This window comes from Coffea eugenioides, chromosome 6 (assembly GCF_003713205.1).
Source record: "Coffea eugenioides isolate CCC68of chromosome 6, Ceug_1.0, whole genome shotgun sequence".
NCBI classification, from domain to species: Eukaryota; Viridiplantae; Streptophyta; class Magnoliopsida; order Gentianales; family Rubiaceae; genus Coffea; species Coffea eugenioides.
Genome location: NC_040040.1, coordinates 40346012 through 40367893, shown reverse-complemented (window position 1 = coordinate 40367893; position 21882 = coordinate 40346012).

Genomic DNA, 21882 nt, shown 5'->3' with positions numbered 1-21882 from the left:
CGCTGTTTGTTTTGCCGACAGCCGTCACTGGAGTGCCCCTGTCGACTGCAAAGCGGACAGTAAAGCGGCAGGTTCTCGTATAGGACTCGTTGCCAGAAACCATGGCTGCCCGTCCCTATCCAGACGCGAGCCGGCAGATCCTTTGATATATCAAGGTCGACGCATATTCGAGCAACACTGGGCCGCGCCAAAGAGGCAGTAGCAGTGTCGATTTGCAGCGGGTTACCAATGGTGCTGGCGATGGAGAACAGGGACGACTTATCAAAAAAATGAATAGGTAAATGTTCCAATGCAACCCAGACAGGGGCTCGTGAGGATTCGCTAGATACTGTAAAATCAGGGCTCCACTTGAAAACACGCATGGGAAATTCTGCAACGCTCCAGAAACCCCTCGTCCAACATCGTAGGAAATCCTCCTCCAGGCAGAACCGTATGAGGATATGCCTCTGGTCCAGAAGACCTACCGCGAAATTGGATTTGAAACCTATCGCCGAGCATGACTTACGGATGACATCCAGGCTGGGCTTGCCATGGGAGAATTTCCCCACGACAGCAAACTTGAAAGGAGCAGATAGCTTTGCAATATCCTCTTCCGAAAACAGGATGGCCGGCTCCCCTCGATAATGGGCAGCAGTCTTGATCTTGCAGGAAGAAGAAGACGGCTGATTCTGGAGCACGGCAGCAAAGGAGCGGCCAGCCCCACCTCCAGGCGGCTGGAGGCCAGCCATAGAGAACCCTAAACTACCAAAAATAAATTCTCAAGTCTGCCGTTACCAGAGAGCTTTACGTCATTTAATAATTCATAGTCTTTACCTACAATGTGTTAACCACACTAAAAGACTAATTTTTGTACATCTTCTAACTATGTTTTAGAAAATAAAAATAAATTAGTTAATAACAATCTTCTCTATGTTTATAAGCTTTGGTCTTCTTTCTTTTGCATTCCCAATTTAACACAAGCAAAAAATATAACACGCCATTAAGGTTCAAATATTCAATTGGAAGAATTTGAAAAATATGATTTTCATCCATGTAATCAGAAATACTACTACTATTGGCAATGTAACTACAACTGTACTAATACCAGCAACTATTCCACTAAGTTTACAAGTGTTACCCAAACCAAAGATGAAGAGGTATTAGCCTTTGTTTAGAAATGTTTGCATCTTAGGTTTTGGACCAGATTTTCCTTCCTTCAAATAAACATATGAGAAAATAACTAAAAAAATAAAGAAATAAGAGCAACAAAAGAAAGCAAGCACACAAGTTATCAAGGATGAAAGATCAACTTCAAACATATTTCTATCAATTCTCAAATCAGTGCCTTGTGCTGTGTATATATATTGTCTTACTTATTTTATAATTCAGTCATTAATATTTGTAGATGAGCTTTTATTATCTAGATCCAACTAATCTATTTCACTTTTTCATTATCTATAATGCTGTAATAATTTTATTCATAGGTTTATTATTTCATATCTCCTTTTTCCTATGTTTCAATTTTCTCAAATTTTATGCGTGGTATTTTTTATCTACTACACCATGTTGATCACCAATTTATTTTCCACCACGGTGTTAACTTGCTAGTTTTCAAAAATGATATTTGTATTTTTTTTTTAATTTTCTTCTAGAGTTTTAGTGGATGGTGGTATGGTCCAATAATTAGGCTGGCTGCGACATAGAACTTTTAGTCTTTTTTATTAACTAAGAAATTGTGATATTATATTTGAATTATTATGGCAATTGTAGTCTCCAATATTTAGTACTTGCGTGGTTTTAGTTCTTAAAGTTTCAACAAAAATAAATTTAGTCACCAATGTTTAGCATGTGTGTGGTTGTAATCCCTAGATTTCTTGCAACAAATAAATTTGGTCCCCCGTATATTCAATTTAAAGGAGATTTAGAACATTTAAAGATTTTTTTAATTATAACAGAATTTAGTACTTTTTCCAATTACTGACAGAATTTAGTCAAGGATGGTTATGTATGTGTTAAATGAAGATACAAATAAGAAACAAATCAATGACTGTTTTAAACAATAAAATTAAGAACTAATAATTCAAATGGTAATTAATTAACTAGTACAAAAGAATAAGATTGTTAAACTACAAAATTGAGATAATTTGGAGCATCTAATTCATTGATGTAGAACTCATTTTCACTCTCTATCTCTAGCGTCCTTGAGCAAATAATCCTAACACTAAAATTCTGCATATAGTTTAACAAATTTTCTTTTTTTTTTTTTGTTAATTAGTTACTCACATGCCATCACGTGAATTATTCTTATTGTTCAAAATTAGCCACTACTTTTCTTCTTTTTAAAAAAATTAATTTAGTGAATATGTGACTGCACATGAGATTTGGTTAGTAATTAGGAAAATCTGTCAATTATCCTAACTCTGCTTTCACTTGGAAACATTAGTGACCATATTTGTTTTTGTTAAAACTCTCAGAACTACAATGCACTAGGTGCTAAAAATTAGGGGTCAGATTTGTTTTTGTCAAAGTTGTAGGGACTAAAATCATATAAGTATCAAAATAAGGAGCCAAAAAGGCATTTTGTTTCCTATGGCAATTTAACACATCCCTCATTTAACTGCGTAATTTTTTGAAGCTTTTTCTTTTAAGTCAAATTTTTCAAAAGTTACATTACAACCTTTATAAATTTTTTAATCGCTTCTTCTCTTCAATGGGCTAAATTTCAGCTTTTGAACATCACATGCTAAAAAGTCCTGACCAGTTAATCGGCTTAATTAAAGCCCAAACCAATTAATTAGGCAGTTGGAGGACATAATTATAGGTGTCAAATAAAGCCATTTAATTAAATTTACCATACCCGTCCATGAATAGTTTGATATAGGTATCTTAAATTTTTATATATAGGTTACCCAATAATACTTATTTAATAAATGGGTATAATTGGATAATCTACCAAACCCAATAAACCCATTTAGAATTGTCTTGACAATCACATCTATCGCTACTCACTAATAATACCCATAGACTCTCTTTTGTTCCCAAGGCTTCAAGAATTAATTTGTGCTTTTCTTTTTTTGGACTCAATTATTGTTTTAATAAAAGAGACTATAGTCATTTTGTCATGATATCCTACTTAATTTTTTTTCGAATTTTTAATTTTGTCATGATATTAACTACTTTTGTTTTATTTATTATTATTATTTGTTGGTTTATCTTATCATTTTATTTTCTCGTAGTCTGTTAACTTGCTCATTTTTCAACATTATCAATTTATGACAAGCTTTAGCCTCCCTTCCTATCTTTCCAAAATGAAATTTTAAATTTACGCACGAAAAAAATGCTAGGGGTTAAAAGTTTTTGGATTAAGTTTTTATGTTAACTTTCATATTAGTTAGTTCAAATTTTTATATTCTTATTGTTCAATTGTTAAATAGTATGTAATTTTGCAACATAGCGCACGGATGGAAAAAATTAGTAATTAGACTTATTGGACATCATAAGTAAATATTTAAAATTAATGATGGGTGCAAACTGGTATAAATTGATAATTTAGTTTACAAAATGAATTTAGATGAGTTTGTAAAAAATTAGAATAAATGGGTTATCTAACTCATTTTTTGACTTATCAATTTATATCCATCTAATTAAATGATTATAAATGAATTAATTCACTTATACTTATTACTCATTTTAACCAACCCAAACCCGTCCAAGTTGACACCTCTACACATAAGTAGGCCAGTGCTTTATTCAAGTTCCGAGAAGAATTAAAGAAATTAACACAAGAAAACTTCTTCAAAGTTCAACCGCTTGGCACGATGAAACTCCATGCATATAGATAGTACTGTTGTCACTATTAAAATTTGCTGCCATCGTTTTGGTTCCCAGCTTATAAGCAAATGATAAAGGAACATTGGCATGAATTACACTTGGAAAAGGAGAACTTACCATATAGGAATTGTCAAGTCTTGAATATTTTTGCACGAAAGACGTGTAAGTGAGAAATCTCGTATTCGAATCCTTCAAGTAAGACTAAATAAAAAAAAGTAAAGTAAAGCCTTTGATACGTTCATATTCGAACACATGACATCAAACTTATGGTCAAAACTTTTTTTTTTTTTTTTTGGTGACAAACCCATACACAGGTTGTCAAAATTACCCTAAGCTTGGAGGAAATTTATTTAATTGCTAGTGTGGTTAAAGTGCAGCTCATAAATTAATTCAATTCTGAAGCTGTTTGATACCAGCCAGTTTTGAATGAATTAGACAAAACAAACGGTGATGTAAGAGTCGTTCAATTTTTCAAACTTTATTTTCCAACGTGCACTTCCTTTTGAATTCGTTCAAATAGCTGTTAAATCTCATGTCTGGAAGACTGGAACAGCTCAAAGGTTCGTTCGAGTATAGAAGCAATTGCTATTAATCTAATCAAGATCATATAGAATATACTTTAATCTTGACTATATAGTTTAAATTACTATATAGTTTAATCTTAACCATATAGCACGTACCACAAGTCCTAAAATCACAGCTTCTCTAATAAACAAATGCTATGTTCTTAACTGCTTCTAATTGTGTAAAAATTGATTTAGAAAATTAGAACCAAAAAATACCAAAATAGATTCTTTTGACTTTCAACTTTCTTTTTAAACAAAAAAAAAAATCCAAAATCGCATTATTTCCATTGAAAATGCAAAAAGTCATTTATTTTACACTCAAAATACAAAATTAGGTTTTGAAAATCAGGTGAGAACAAGACCAAAGATAATGCAGGTGAAAGATACTTCAGCCCTAAGGAGGCAAGTTTTGTTTTATGCTAAAGTTAAACTTCATATGTAGTTAAAACAACGTAAGTTTTTTAATTAATTTTTTTAATCATTGGAGCTGTTGCTTCATTATCATGATAAGAAGTTGATATGGACAAATGGCTTGAGGTGACGGCTCTACCAATCATGATTGCAGACTTTGGCAAAAATAAAAGGTTGAATTGAAACCATAAGCCCTGCCGTCCCATTTCAAAGTGATGAAAATTGGTGCTGCATAAAGGCCAGACATGTTTCCCTGAATGCAAGAAGGGGACAAATTTGCTCATGAGATTGGAAGTCTCTTTTTGTCTTTTACTGCCTATGATCATTAAATTTTACAAGTCAAATAGAAATGATGGCGCTGTATCATTTTAAAAACCAAATTGCAACCTTTATAATGGTCCTTTTTTAAAAAAAAAAAATTTTTTGGTAATCAAAGTCACCATGAAGTGGAGGTGGTTTGGAGTGGTGGTTAAGTTTTCCAAAAATATCATTTAATTTGTTCTTGAAGAAAAGATAGCACGTATCAAAAAGAAGTGATTAAAAGACAAACCATGTATATCAACCTCGATTCATAAGCATTTTATAGTCTAATATCACATCATATGGCCTAGCATAGTTACAAATCTTTTGTTAAGTATGTTGGCATGGTCAAATTAAATATGACTACTCAACCAAATACAACAGCATCTGATATATTTTTTTACCTCATTTCTTTAGTCATTGTTCCCTTTACCGATTTCTTCCCTTTTATGAAATAAATAGGTGTAGAAATGTTGCTAGGGCCTGCATTGAATTTCATCATTTAGTAAATATACATATATATATATATATATATTTTAAAGTTTTTCCAACAGGGAAGAGATGGGACTTAAGAATCAAAGAGGAAGTAGAGAGATTTGAAGTCAGGATGTCTAATTCTTGAAATCTCAACAAAGATACGTATTTTCTATTAGTAAGTATATATATTTATTTCAAGTAAGATTCATTTTCGATCAAACATTTATTACCATGTACTTAGAGTGCTCAAATCTACATTTTTATTTGATTTGATCATTTTAGTGGTGCAGTGTTAAGTTTGAGTCTAAAAGTTCCAAATAAATAGATAAATCAGTAATTGAACTAAGTACTTCTTCAAACTGATAAAGTGAAACATCTTGGTTTCTTTTATTTTAAAAGCGCTGCATTCTGGTTATATGCTCATCTTGTCAACTTTTTGGCACAACATAAATGAGTAATTGACTAAAAAATGGGTATTGGTCTGCTCACTCAAATTCAATTGTCATTTGTCAAATCAGTTCCATAAGTAATTGAGGCAGCCTATTCCGATCGATGGATACGGGGCAGGAGCGGTCCTCAGAAGGACCGCTCCTGAACGGTCCCCTCACAGAAAGAAAGGTAAGGCCAGAAATAAACCACGTCAAAAGGCTTCAGTTTGGCCCAAAACGACGTCGTTTTATTAAGTGGGACAATAAAAAAAATGGTTATGCTCTGCTGACCGTAACGGCAAGAAACGGAACGTTATGACCACTAGTAAGCAAAGTCCCGCCCAAACCAAAATGAAAAGCCGCACTTAGACTCCCACCCAAACCAGACGAAGCAGTTGCATGCGAAAAGCCACGAAGGGAGAAATAAGAGGGGAAAATACGAGATTGGCAACACTCTCCGGCGTGACATTGCGAAAAGCTGTGGAAGTGCAACATTGGATACTGAAAAAATAGCAAGGAGAAGCAAGAAGTGGTGGAGTGGTGGACAAATTTCTGGTGATTCGGATTTGTTATAAGAAGAAGAAAGGTGAACCCAAGGTTGAAGAGCGGAAGATCGTAGGCGCGGGAGTAGTGAACGACCGAAAATCAGTCAGGTATTCAAATTTTTTTGAGGCCTACGATGATGCAGTAACATGTGTGATTTGACATGCTTGTTGAAGGACCTTACTTGTGGATGTTGTTGGCGTACAGTAGGATGATCGCTTAGAGGGATATCACGTGAGCACAATTTTGTGTATAGTAATGAGTAAGTGCAGCATGATAGGAGTATTATGAGTTAGTTTTTGAGCATGACAGAGTGAGAGTGGGAAAGAAGGGGGAAATCGTGCGGCACAACTGCTTGAGAAAATGTGTGCATGGGTTCGATAGTTAGTATTGAAAAAATGGATGCAGATTATAATTGAAAAAATGTTATCATGAAATTGGGATGGCGTTTTTGGGTCTTGAATGGTGTAAGTTTATTGTATTAGTTCGTGTGCACGAACACAGTGTTGGATAATTGTTACATGTTGTGGTTGAACAGGTACATAGAAATAATAGAGTTCAAATGTTTTGTACTGAGTTGTGCGTCTCATAGTTGCTAATGAAAATGTTATTTTGAAATTGGGATGGCATTTTTGGGTCTTGAATAGTGTAAGTTTATTGTATTAGTTCGTGTGCTCGAACACAGTGTTGGATAATTGTTACATGTTGTGGTTGAACAGGTACATAGAAATAATAGAGTTCAAATGTTTTGTACTGAGTTGTGCGTCTCATACTTGCTAATGAAAATGTTATTTTGAAATTGAGATGTCGTATTTGTGTCTTGATTGGTGTAAGTTTATTGTATTAGGGCGTGTGCATTAACACAGTGTTGGATAATTGTTACATGTTGTGGTTTAACAGGTACAGAGAAATAACAGAGTTTTAATGTTTTGTACTCAGTTGTGCTTCTCATATTTTCTTTTACATTGATGTTACAGGTTATTGGTTTACTTGCATAAAGAGAGACAAGTTTCTAGGTTGGAAGTGAATGAGTACGAGAGTAGGTTATAAGTTGGCAATATGAGACAAACGGAATAACAAATCATGAGGTTTAGCATAGTTAGTGTGGAATAACGGTTAAGAATCTTACTAGTTATTATAGGTGCACATCATGTTGGATAGTCATTACACGCAGTCATTTAATAGTGACACTAGGAGAAATGCACTGTAAAATTGGATGAACAAGGACGTAAAATTGTTTAACGGGTTTGTTGCTTCATTCATATTGTTGAAGAGGGTGATAAATAAAGGAGAATGTGATTGAATTGAACTTGATAGGCAGGGGAATAGATTATGAAATGACTAAATGAGGGATAATTAACCAGAAAATTTGGTATTGAGACAAACAAATTGTGAAAAGGAAGATTACTTGTACAATAATTGTTGTGGTTGGACATCATCTTTGATAGTTGTTACACGTAATAGATCAGAAGTTACAATAATAGAACTGGTCTATAGAATTTCATGAAGATACTATAAATTTGGATGGCCCCTTATTCTACTGCATTGGTATTGTACAGTAGCATAATAAATAGAAGAAGAAATTGATGGATGAAGTACAATCTGATAGGTAGAACAACAGATTATGTAGATTAGTGGCAGTTGGAATAAATAACAAACTGTGAAGAATGAGTTACTGAGTGTGAGAAAAAATGTTACAGGTTGTACTATAACTAGCGTGACTAATATTTGATGCTCATATATTATGTTTAGCAGTACTTCATGATATGTTATGACTGTGGTTGGAAAAAAAATTTTGGAACTGAAGTGCAATATGTTTGTTAAAAACATTAGTTTACAATGGCAAGAACGCGAGCAGGAAGCACACTTCAGGAAGCAGACAGAGAAGAACTCGCCGAAACAAGTGGTGGTACAGAACACGGTGCAGCACCCACTTCATCGAATAGGTAAGTGGCCAGTGCTTGCGTAAGGTCTTGGCAGGTTAGACTTGGCATCATTATTCAGCATTACAATGTTGACTGTTCAGGGGAAGGATGGGAAGGAAAAGAAGAAGTAAAAGGAATGATCGTTTAGGTGGGGAGGAAGAACTGATTACAGCGGGAACAAGCGAGGTCGCAGAACCAGTCCCACCATTGAATCCATGGATGAAGTTCAGGTAAGATTATTGAATGCGAGGGAAAAATAATGGTACTAAATAGCACATATAACTTTGGAGTTTTGAATGTGGACAGGAAAGAGTATCAACACACGGTTTCGGCGAAGGGTGTTAAGCTGACCGAGGTATGCTGTCCTAGCAAAATAAACTGAAGAATCATTGAACCGATGGGGTGCCTAAGGGAAAAATAGTGAAACGAGCAATTATTTTGTGTTTAGTCTAACGTGTTTTTTGATTTTATTTATTCAATGCAGTACAATGACATTGTCCGGGCAGCATATAATAAGTTGAGTGAGGAAGAAATGAGGAAGCGAAAGGAGGAATATTTGAAAGAGAAAGAAGAGTATGAGAAAGAAATGGAACGTCTAGGAAAGCCGATATTGCGAAAAACACGGGTTCAAATCAAGGTAAATACACGGCATGATTCATCAAACATTTAATGAAACTTATATTAGTCTAATGCATATATCTAAAAAATGGTGTAGAATCAGAAGTACACTATCCGATGCTCGCCAAAGCAGATGTCAAGTTTAGTTTCACGAATCGATGAAACTAAGAAGCAGCAGATTAGAGACATAGGATTTGGAGGGCTGCTAGACATACAGTGTCACTGGATTCCTAGTGGCATAGCTACCTGGCTTGTTGACAACTTTAATCCGACATTGAGCAGTTTAAATGTTGGTGGAGATGGTGTGCTACCTTTAACGTCAAAGGATATCAGTTTAATCCTGGGGATCCCGAACGAAGGTCCCGTTCCAGTTGAAGACACCGATACAACCGAGGTTGGGGGAAGTGGACCAAGTCGTAGGACATACAAATGGAATGAGCTCCCAAATGAGTTGGTAGCCATGAATGCAGGGGAAGAATTCTTAAGACTATTCGTGGCATTTTGTTGTGGATGTCTACTGGCTCCAACCACTAGAGCCGAGCACAAAATAAAGGTTTGGAACTGTACGCAATTGGTTGATAGGGTAGCCAGATTGAACTGGGCTGAGTATGTGAGGATCGTACTATGCAATAAGGTGCTAGAGGTGCAAAAGAAAAGTGAAAAGCAGCACCAATACGTTGGCGGTTGTATCTTCGTTCTGCTGGTAAGATTAGATAGTTGTAGTCATGACGAAAATATGCTCTAATTGTTACACAGTGCACCAGAGAGTCAATTAGTTTTGCGAGCCTTCATAACTACTGTCTGTATTTCCACATTTTATCAAATTCAGTGCGATGGATTGATTAGATTATGCTCAAATGAATGCGTCTACGATGATGTTTTAACAGTGTGGTCAAGTTTATCTACAGTTGAATTAATTACTGTATTGTATTGCAGATTCATTATCTTGATCGGGTACAAATACTGAAGCATAAAGTGTCGAGGACTACTCCGCGAGCTAAGGCATGGACAGATGCTCTGATCTCTGAAAGGGATGCACTTGAGATTAAAAATCTTGGAGCTTATGGAAAAGGAAAACTGGTAAAATGTTATATATTATTGATCTCATTTCATATAAAAGGTAGTGGTCTATGTATTGCGTGGCTTTTCTATTGAAATGGTTGGTTTAATTTGTTGTTAAAGATTGGACAACATGATCCGGAAGATAATGAATATGATGGGCAGAGTACTGAACTACCCCCTGATTTGGTAGGAATGCTGATGAACAGCGGGCACGCCGATATCGGTGTAAGTGGGTCTGTTCCATGATTTAATGAAATTTGTTGTTTGATTAGACGTAATTACTGCATATTGTAAGCAACGTTATTGGTTATTGATAGGCCTATCAACTTCATTCATGTTGTAGTATCATGTTAATATGTGATACCAATCCCAATATTACATCCCTGTCTAGAGAGTTATTAAAAATTAAGTCACATGAATGGAAATACAGAAATATAGTGATCTCTTGGCCAATCATGTTATAAATGTATGAAGTTTCAATGATCCCGGGTGACCATTTTATTTTTTAGTATATAAGTTACAGTTATAGAACCTATGGCCGCAATTCAAATGTTAAATTAAGAACCTTTGCGTAAATGTACTATTGTATATGCCTGTATTGTATGAAATTGTTGAGAGCATGTGGCTCATTTATGGATTGATAATTTCATCATCTAACTGCAGGCTGAGCTAAATGAGCTGTATAACATTGCTGTTAGTAGCCAACGAAGGATATTGAAGATTGCAGAAATCCTCTCCTCTCAGCCGAGAGCAAAAGCTTCCACTTCTGGGACTGAAGCATTGGACAAAGGAAAAAAACCTGTACAGGAGGACTATACAATGCACAAGAGTCCTGATACCGAAGAAGAGCCGGAATTTCAATCTGCCGAAGAAGGGGCAGACGACGAGGATGATGATGCTGAAGAAATTGATGCGGAAGGGTCTGATGAAGACGAGCATAATGCAGCGCAGGCCGAGAAAGACGATGCCAATACGAGGACAAATATTGAAGGTATCCAAGATCCAGAGCTGAATGAAGATGTAATGGACATGGAGAATCCAATTCCTACCTCTTCAGTCGTACCCGATAACAGCAGTCGCGGATTGGAACAAGGAACCACCATGACAACAACTGCGCAAGGAAGCATTATACAGCTTCAAGAGCAAGAGCAGGAGCAATACAGGTCAAACGTCATAGAACCTGCCGAAGAGGGTCAATGTACGGTGCAACCACCTTTGCACGCCAGTGCATCGACGTCACATCTGCTTGAGCAAGAAATGCCACGAAAGTTGCGATCATATGGTCGAAAGCGGAAAGGTTGGTATACTGTTATTATTCATAAGGTTGTAATTCATGTACTATGACTGTAACATCTATTATCATATACGGTAACTTTGTTTATACCATCATGATGCTACGTACACGGGTCTGAACTCTGGCTTGTCATCATCGAAAACTTGTTAAGCATACTGTCATACCCTGTCCGATATGAAACACATATGAAGTTGATGTAACAAACGTAATTAGGCATATTATGAAAGTATGACTTTATTGATGTTAAGAAGTTAGTGTGTTTCGAAAAATGTTAGTTACATTGCAGTGGAAAAATGTTACAAAATAGTTATTGAAAAGTTACAGTGTGTTTAAAAATTGTTACCAAAAAATGTGGAAACTTATAGATTAAAAGTTAGTATGTTTGAAGAATGTTTACAGTGTGCTTGAAGTTTGTCACGAAATAGTAACCTGAAAGTTACAGTTTGCTCTATTGAATACACAACTCCATATTCGCGGATCGTTAGTCACGGAATTTATTTTACATTATTGTACAATAGTTACCGGAAAGCTATTTCATAATTAATGCAGGTGATGTAATTGAAGAATTTTAGTTACGAAGTGTTTGTAACTTGTTACATGAGTGATGATTTAGATGAAAGTTGAATGTTATTGGAGACTGTTAGTCATTATAATTAATAGATAAGTTACAGTTTCCAAAATTCAAACATAACTCCATATTAAATGATTGCTGTTTAAATGTGTGTTTGTAGGTTGATACTCACTTATTTATTGGTCAAAGTGCATTTGAAAACTCTTAGAAACGGTTAGTTTAGCATACTGTTATGGTGTGATTGAAGTCTGTTATTCATTAGTTATTGAGAAGTTAGTGTGTTTGAAAATTTATCACAACTGTTTGAAAAGTGTTAGTTACAGTGTGTTTGAAGAGTTGTACAAATAGTTCTTATGACAGTTACATTGCATTTAGTGAATTATCGATTGGTGTTTGATGACTGCTAATTGCATTGTGTCTGAAGAATGAAGCAAAATACCTTATAATTTGTTAGACGACAACAAATGAATGTCATATGAAATGCATGTTATTTGTCTTTTGTAGGAGGCCTTGACGTTGAGGTGAAGCACAAGTCTACACGTGCAACAAAGAAGAGCACTGTTCTGCGGTCAGCAGAGTTCATTCTACCAGCACCTGTGACAGTTAGCCTATACGAAAAAAATGTTGCTGCATATGCATGGGATCCGGACCAAAATCCCAAGTAAGATTCTTGACAAAACTATTAATTCGATCTTGTGATCCATTCACTACAATAAGTACGCGTGTGGTTCATAAGAAGATGGCATAGAAAAATAGATTGAATATGGATGAGATTGGAGTTCATATACATTAGTCAGATTTTCGTGTTTTGGAGTAGGAGTAATAATTATTAGTAAATCGTTTAATTGTGTCCTGGATGTGATAGGGACATACTTGTTCAAATGTATCAATTTTCGCTGACTCGGCTTGACTTGAAGACAATGGAAAATGGCATGCATGTGTCTAATCGGGTCAGTAATTCATTACTTTTAGTCAAAAAGTTTGATTATGTATCTATTGATAGGAATAGTCATACGTAAACTCACCCAAGCAACACTCAATTATATGTTTTGATCACCATTTGCCATTGATTAGGTGATTGATATGTTTGCCCGTCTCATGAATTGGGGTGGAAGAACTGCCAAAATTAGGAAGCTTGAACGCTACATCGTAGAACCTGTTGCAGTTGTGAGTTTGAAATTTGGACTGCATCCTACAGTTGTGTTAAAGATGCTCATCATCATATCTGAATTGGTATTACGATCCAACGCACCATTATTAATGTCTTCTATGCACCTTTCACTCGGCTATGTTATTGGTTGCAGGAAGGAATTTTAAAAATGGGAAAATTCGACAAGCTCTCTGATGCCAGCTTATCTGCTAAGCTTCTAAAGCTCTTCAAGGTTCGCAATAACAATACGGGGGTTGATCCTGCAAATTGTGATTGGGTATGCAATTATCAGTTTTAATCCAAAACTTCTTATGTGACTGTTAAACATTCAAAACATAGTCATACTCGGTTATGTAGAATGACCTGTCTGACCTTTTTCATACCTCATTTGGCGCAGATACTTGTGCCAGTATGCATAGAGGGGTCTTGGTTTGTCTACAGCTTCGGTGTCTCAGAGAAAGAAGTGCACGTGCTAGACCCTGATAGCAGTCAAGCAAAGAGCAAAGACATTAGTGTACTGAATCGACTGGTATGTTGGACAAATTGCTAAATGCATTACACGACATGACAGTGACACATTAGTGGATTGTAATCAGTTTTACATAATCTTTGGTGATATAGAAACGTTCACTGGGTTTGGTTGTGGCGGCAAAGTTTGGCAAGGAAATTGACTTCTCCAGTTTCGGATTTTCTGTTGCCGATGTCCCTCATCACTCACCCAACAAAGTGTAAATAGTTTGACTTCTCCCGTCATTATTGTTAGAGCGTGTACTAAGTTTTTTGTCCAACATATATACCATAACTGACTAATGAGAAGACAACGTGACCAGGTGTGACAGTGGTGTTTTCGTTATGACATTCCTAGAGCATTGGAGCGGAAGGTTGGCTGTTCGGCTTACAGAGGTATTACAATTGATATCCCTTTTCTCCCTACAATCCATCTGAAATTGATTTAATGCTTGTTACCTCGGCACTCAACTATGCTAATTCCTACCTCTTGTGCTGATAGGAAAATGTTGGCAAGTATCGAGTGCTGTACACAGCTCGATTGTGTAACTCAGCGGAGAACTCAAAGTTTCCGGACAGCTTCGCAAACCTGCAAGTACCTAAACGGGCGCAGTTGAATGTTGGTAATGCCTGATTTATAAGTATTCATGACTGGGAGAGAAAGAAATTCACAAAATTGCATTTGACGTGCTTTTGTATATTATTACATGTGTATTACAGCTTTTGGATTGCTGTAACTAATTTTATTATGGAGTCTACTCAGAAGGACCTTTCTTTTGAGACAGTAGTTTTGTTTTTCTGGAGACATTAGCATCAATACTGATTAGCAATTTTTATCGTGGTGCTGTTTATTTATCATTTGTGGCCATAAATTCTGAATTTAATTCAGATTTTCTATTGACACTAGAATAATGTCAGTAATAACATTAACGGAGCATTAATTGGTTCAATTGTGTCGTGAATCTATGGTTCAAAGATGCTCGTCGTGACTCTGTGCCAACTATACTAGAACCTACATTGAACAATGTGTAACTATAGAACAAGCGCCCAATTAGTTTGTTGCAAAATTAGTTATTGAAAAGTTACAGTTTGAAAATTAATACAAAACTTCATATATAACTGCTGGTAGTTACAAAGTGTTTGTAGGTTGTTAGTCAAGAATTATTGGGAAGTTACAGTGTTTTGTATGACTGTAACAAAATAGTTATTTGGGAAGTTACAGTTTGAAAATTAATACAAAACTTCATATTTGAAAACTGTTAGTTACGATGTGTTTGTACGTTGTTACAAAATAGTTTTGGGAAAGTTATAGTGTGTTCGTAGAATGTTACAGAATAGTTAGTTGGGAAGTTGCAGTTTGAAAATTAATATAAAACTCCATATTTGAAAACTGTTAATTACAAAGTGTTTGTAGGTTGTTACAAAATAGTTTAGTAAAAGTTACAGTGTGCTCGCTAACTATTACAAAATAGTTAGTGGGAAAGTCGCAATTTGAAAATTAATACAAAAGTCCATATTTGAAGTCTGTTGGTTACGAAGTGTTTGTAAATTGTTACAAAATAGTTCTGGGGAAGTTACAGTATGTTCGAAAACCGTTACAAAACAGTTACTCGCAAGGGGGTAGTTTGAAAATTTTTACAAAACTCCATATTTGAAAATTGTTAGTTACGAAGTATTTGTAGGTTGTTACAAAATAGTTATTGGGAAGTTATAGTGTGTTCGTAGAATGTTACAGAATAGTTAGTTGGGAAGTTGCAGTTTGAAAATTAATATAAAACTCCATATTTGAAAACTGTTAGTTACATTACAAAGTGTTTGTAGGTTGTGGACAAAATAGTTTTTTAAAAGTTACAGTGTGCTCGCTAACTATTACAAAATAGTTAGTGGGAAAGTCGCAATTTGAAAATTAATACAAAAGTCCATATTTGAAGTCTGTTGGTTACGAAGTGTTTGTAAATTGTTACAAAATAGTTCTGGGGAAGTTACAGTATGTTCGAAAACCGTTACAAAACAGTTACTCGCAAGGGGGTAGTTTGAAAATTTTTACAAAACTCCATATTTGAAAATTGTTAGTTACGAAGTATTTGTAGGTTGTTACAAAATAGTTATTGGGAAGTTGAATGTTATTAAAGACAATTACAAAATGCTTCAATGGGAAGTTAGAGTGTGAAAATTAATACAAAACTCCATGTTTGATGATTGCATGCTACAGTCAATTACATGTAGGTTGTTACAAAATAGTTATTGTGACAAATGACGAATGGCATTCAAATAAAATAGTTTATTTGAACACACTCGAAAATGGCATGCAAGTGTCGAATCGGGTCAGTAGTTTATTACATTTATTCAAAAAGTTTGATTATCAATTTATTTATTGGATTAGTGATACGTAAACCCAATTGTAACAGTCAATTACATGTTTTGGGTTTTGTGTATGTCTTCAAAAAACATGTTACTTATTCTATGCTTACTAATTCTCCAGAATTTAGTTACTAGCTTATATCGTATCTTGCCACATATTAACTCCCACCTATGTGTACGTCCGTGTTAGCTCATGATCGACACACAACCATTAATTCAACAGAAAGTTAAAACACTAAAGCTTATGTGACCCAAAAGGAGTTTTAGATCGTTCAAATGTCTTCATCGAGCAATTTTGGTGACGGATCTACTGAGTTAAGGTACCAATATCGGTACTGTCACTGCGGAAAAAGGGCTGGGCTGAAGATCGTGGAGTCACAGAAACCAACGAAGGGGTTGCTGTACTTCTATTGTGAAGGAAAAACTTGTGCTTTTTTCGCTTGGTGTCATCCAATACGAAGGAATCATGAGCAAGTTCAGGCTAACTACTGCCCTCCCTCACCGAATCGACAAGCAATAAGTAGAGAAAGCTCCTTCGACAGTCCCGGAACAGTGCAAAATGAAGCAAACTCTTTCCCGTATCATGTGCATCGAATCGAACAAGATATTCGACAAATGAAAACCTTCATGATGATATCGGTTGCGGTCGCCTTTCTGTTGCTCCTAATAGCAATTTTTCGCTGACAGCATTTTCAATTTTTCGCAAACGTATGACATAAACTTCGCCTGTAGTTTGTCGAAGATGTATCCTTCATAGGCAAAGTTACACTGACATCCTTGTACTGTTGACTTTCCATTTTGACAGGTGATCTAGAAGATAGAGTAAACAGTAGATCCAGTCGTATAGTTGTATGAAACTGGTGAAGTCTTTGTAGGTTAGTTTTTTGTGGAGTTATATGATTGCTCTTTTATCTGAAATCAACTGTGTTGTTCAATTGTTTTGTGTTAATGACTCCAACTAATTGAAACTATTAATTGTATAATGATGCACAAATGGTTACCTTAATTGTAAATTGTTACAATTCGTACGTTCTTACTTACAGCTTTGTTCGTCCTAAGTTACAACATTCAGTGAATTAGTTGTAAAATTGAAAATCTTTAATAAAGCATCAGGAGCAGAAGGAGGTGCTTATTCAGGTACTATCACATTGTGGGTCATTGAATGACCAAGGCCATTCAGTTTTACACATCTGACTCTGGGCCAAAAAACTGACATTCATTGTGAAATTTTGTGCACACTATTTTGCGTATTACTGTGTATGCACAGTGTCGAAATTAAGGTCACTAATGTGTAACTCAGTATTCACATCGGTTACCCTTAACTATTGCAATACAGGTCTTACCATAATAAAAATTGCCCAATTGATATTTTATTTTGTGATGCTGATTAGTGACACGACGTAACACTTATTATTTTATGTATCGATACTAAAAATATAGTTCAACAAATTTTGTCCAAACGATTGACAAACTGTTCATATATTGTTACAATTAGTAGGTTATGATTTACCTCTTTGTTCGTTCTGAGTTACAACATACATAAAATTTCTGGTCGAATTTGAAATCTCCTATAGAGCATTGGAGCAGAAGGAGGTACGAACCGCTCATAGAGGTAGTAAATTTGGGTCATACACCGACCAAGGTCATAGAGTGTTACACATCTGACTCTTGGCCAAGAAACTGTTGCATAATTTGGGCTGTCATACCTCCCTTTGACAGTGTAACTGTGCATGCACACAGTGAAATGTACATGAATCTAAGGTGTAACTCTGTATCCACGTGACTCTTAAAAGTTGGTGGACAGGACCAAAACATGATAAAAGCTGCAAACATGTGTTGAAGTCTGTAAACGATTGGCAACAGCACGTAACACGTATATTCACTGTCGGTACAACAAATCTGGCCTGGAAACGTAACAAAACTTATCCGACATGGTTCAGGCACTGCATGTGGGTCTACAGTCTCTTCTCCCGTGATGTACTAGTTGCCCTCATATGCGTTCGTGAAGATCTCACTATTTTAATGAGATGTTCGAGAAAGTCTCGCTACGCAATGTTTTGGGGTTCGAAACGATCATCGTAACTATTCTCAATAGATACTTAATAAAGTGTCTAAGAAATTTAATGTGTCAGTGGGAGGAATTATCGTTTCTACCAAGGGCAATAGCACAAACAAGAGAAGAGAAAAAGGTTCATCGAATATTAACTAGTTGTATTATCACTAGTTGTAATATCGGGGAATATCTAGTTGGAATATTATTCAGTTTTAAATAGAGCAAACGAAAAGCTGCTGATTGCAAATTCATTAGTTATAATAAATTGTAACATACAGCTAACTGGTTGTAACGCAATCCGTACATAGTGAAACGTACAGGTCACTGATGTGTAACTGTTTATCCACATGACCCTTAATATTGGTGTACATGTCATTTCATGACAAAAGCTGCAAAATTTGTTTTATTGTGTGAACAGAGAACCACTACAATTCAATGGCATGCATCGAACTCTACAGCTTCAACTGCAACGACAAAATTGTTTGGCCTGGAATGCGTTGTCCAGTGATATTTTACCACATTGTGAGGGTCCTGCGGAGTATAAAAGGGGGCGGTTGCAGAAGTATATCCCTCAACAACAAAAATTTTCCTGTCCACCTTTCATTACTACACAAACATTTTCCATTTTCAATAACTTCACACTTCCCATTTCTTTCTACTGAAGGGTGGCAATAAACCCGTGCATGAAATTTATTATTAGTATTTTCCAACCCTCCTTTAACCTCAATTGCAGTGTCATCAATAGAGGGTTCACACAGAAATCAAGTTCTTGGGTGCCAAATAGCAGCCAGTAGGTTGCATGATGTTCGAGAAGATCTCGCTAATTTAATGAGATGTTCGAGAAGGCCTCGCTACATCAATTATTTTGGGGTTCGAATCGACCATCTCTATATTCTCAATAGACACTTACTAAAGTGTCTAAGAAATTTTATGTGTTAGAGGGGAGGACTTTTTGTTTGTGCCAAGTGCAATTGCACAAACGAGAGAAGAGGAAAAGTTCATCAGATATTAACTAGTTGTAGTATCACTAGTTGTAATATCAGGGAATTTCTAGTTGTAATATCAGTAGTTTTAACTAGATAAGACGAAAAACTGCCGATTGCAAATTCATTAGTTGTAATGAATTGTAACAAATACATAACTGGTTGTAACTCAACATGTACATAGAGTAATCAAAATTTGTTGCATTTTAAATATTAGTTACCCTACTTTCAAATTACTTGTCCCAATGAAGTATCATGTTCTTCTGCGAAACTGTTACTTATTATGTGGTCATGTGGAACCAAACCAAGCCGCAAATTGTAAGTTCATTTCTGTACTGAAAGAGTAATACCTATTGAAGTGCCTGTAATACTATCTGTAATACTTATCGTTAATATAATTGTAAACAAATTGTCTAAATTTTAACATATAGGTAAATGACAAGGTGCCTGTACAAGCACATCAATAAGCGGTAACAGCTTATTAACGTCCTGTAACGTACATATGCTAGTGGCAACTTCTTGTTACACTTGAAAAGTAAGGTGACTGACGAATAATTGGAAATTCACCTGAACCAATTGTTGTTGGAGTACAGGTTATGACCCAATCAAATTAAACCATTATTTCATCCACACACTATACATTTGACTAAACGTTGAGTCTATTCTCTCGTTAATAGGTGGTTGTCATGCCTTCATCTAATCACCCAGGAGTACTATCCCATGGAGAACAACATGAAATGACATAGCAAGCAGTTGGTCAAGTTACCAGAAGAAACCATTTACTATGTATGGTCTCAAATAGGTGCTCTGTTAAAAATTTCTACCTCTTTTTTTCTCCCACCTAATTCTTTATCAGTAGATACTTCTAACATCCAACCAAAAAGCAGTAGGTATTAGTATAGTCATGCAATCCACAAACGAAGGATCTCATACAAGTTTACCATCAAATGTTCGGTAAAAAAGACGGAAAGTATCGTTGGATCCAACAAATGCCATAAGCAAGTACGAAACACCAGATGGGAGGGTTTTATATGGTACCAAACGCGAGTTCAGGAACGCTCCACTTAACACCAACAACTCTCTGGGACTAGCTGGTCACATTTTTAAAAATACCGTCAACGATCATCTACCGTCTGGCTATTTCGTTATGGACCATGAACCCATATGGGAGCCTGTTCGTGAGCGAAGAATGGAATTAGAGGTATTTTGTCGCTGGCATGGCATCCGCGTCCCGAGAACAAGGTCAGCGGATCTTGTTATAGGACCACAAGCCAATGATGCCAGCGTATTACATAGACTACAGCGAGAAGTTATGCAGATGGAGCGTAGGCTTCACAGGTTCCACGAGATCCAGACCGCAAAAATACATGGTATTGGAAAATATTTTGATGTTCAACACATTTTAGCAGATCCCATGCTTATATCGGACCCGGACCTATCTGACTTTACTGAATCAAGCGACGATGACTTTCAAAGGTACATACCCCATTGTCTAATGCATGACGGCGTTCCCAGGTGTTGTATGGGATACAACTGATAACAAGGGATGTAGTTCAATGTTTGTTAGGGTAGCGGTAAAACTATACTCATTATAATCTCTACTCAAATAAATTGCTTACCATATTTGGATATTAATAATGCCTGTTACTCAGTCGTAACTAGTTGTAACGTAACAGTAACAGATCCCTAACTGGTTGTAACCCATTGTGTACTGTTCGTTATTCCTTTTTGTTGCATTGTAAAACTTCATTTTAACGTTACAAATTAGTTCTCCAAGGAATCATTTTCTTATGCGCACCTATTACCTAGACGTGGTCGTGACCTGGTTTGATCATAATTTAATTAACCTAAAAACTTGTAATACCAATTGATGTGCCTGTGATATATCATGTCAATGGTGCACTAAATTCGTCAAGCGATGCAAAACAAATGGCCTAAATGATAATGTTTTATAAAAATAGCCCAATAATAATTCGAATTTATCATCATAACAAAATCAAGACAATTTAGACTTTAGATTGTGTTATCTTATACATCCTACCTTTGACGGTGCGATCTATGCCAATAAATATGTTATTAAGCTATGCAATTGAACGTAGTAGAATGATATACATATCACGACAACCATTCAACTGTTATGGTCGATTTAGTGAAAAAAATCCGATCACAAAAAACACGTTCAATTCTATTGTAAAATTGTTACTTCAATTTTCTACCAACTTTATAATTTTTTAATTGATGACTACTAACACTAGATGCGATTACAATTGTAATCCACTTGTCTAAATTTGAAAAGAGTGAAACATCAATGGTGCCTGTATAACCTCGTCAATAAGTTGTAACAATTTATTAACTGCTTGTAACGTACATATGCAACATTCTCAGGTTGGGACAACCACTTAATGTCTCGTTGAAAATATATAGTTACACATCATTCATCAACCTCATTCTGGGGGGAGGCGACGTCAACGCGTAGTTGCAATCCCTGTGTGTTATTTCTTCCCTGAAATGGGTAACGATGGAAAATCAGCAAATATTATTAATAAAACATACGATTAATGATATACGATGTCCAAGTCTCCAATTAATAACATTACACAAATATGTGCTGTAACGATAAAAGTTTATCACCTGAGGTGATGGTGCAAATACATGATATGCATCAACATCACAGTGTGTTGAAATTGCCCCACGCTCCTCCTACATTATATAGTATAAGTAATCGACTGTCAACAAATCATTACCAGTGCCTATATTGCTCACTTATAAAGTTAAATTGGACTAGACATTATAACAAAAATGATATATCAGACCATTAAGACA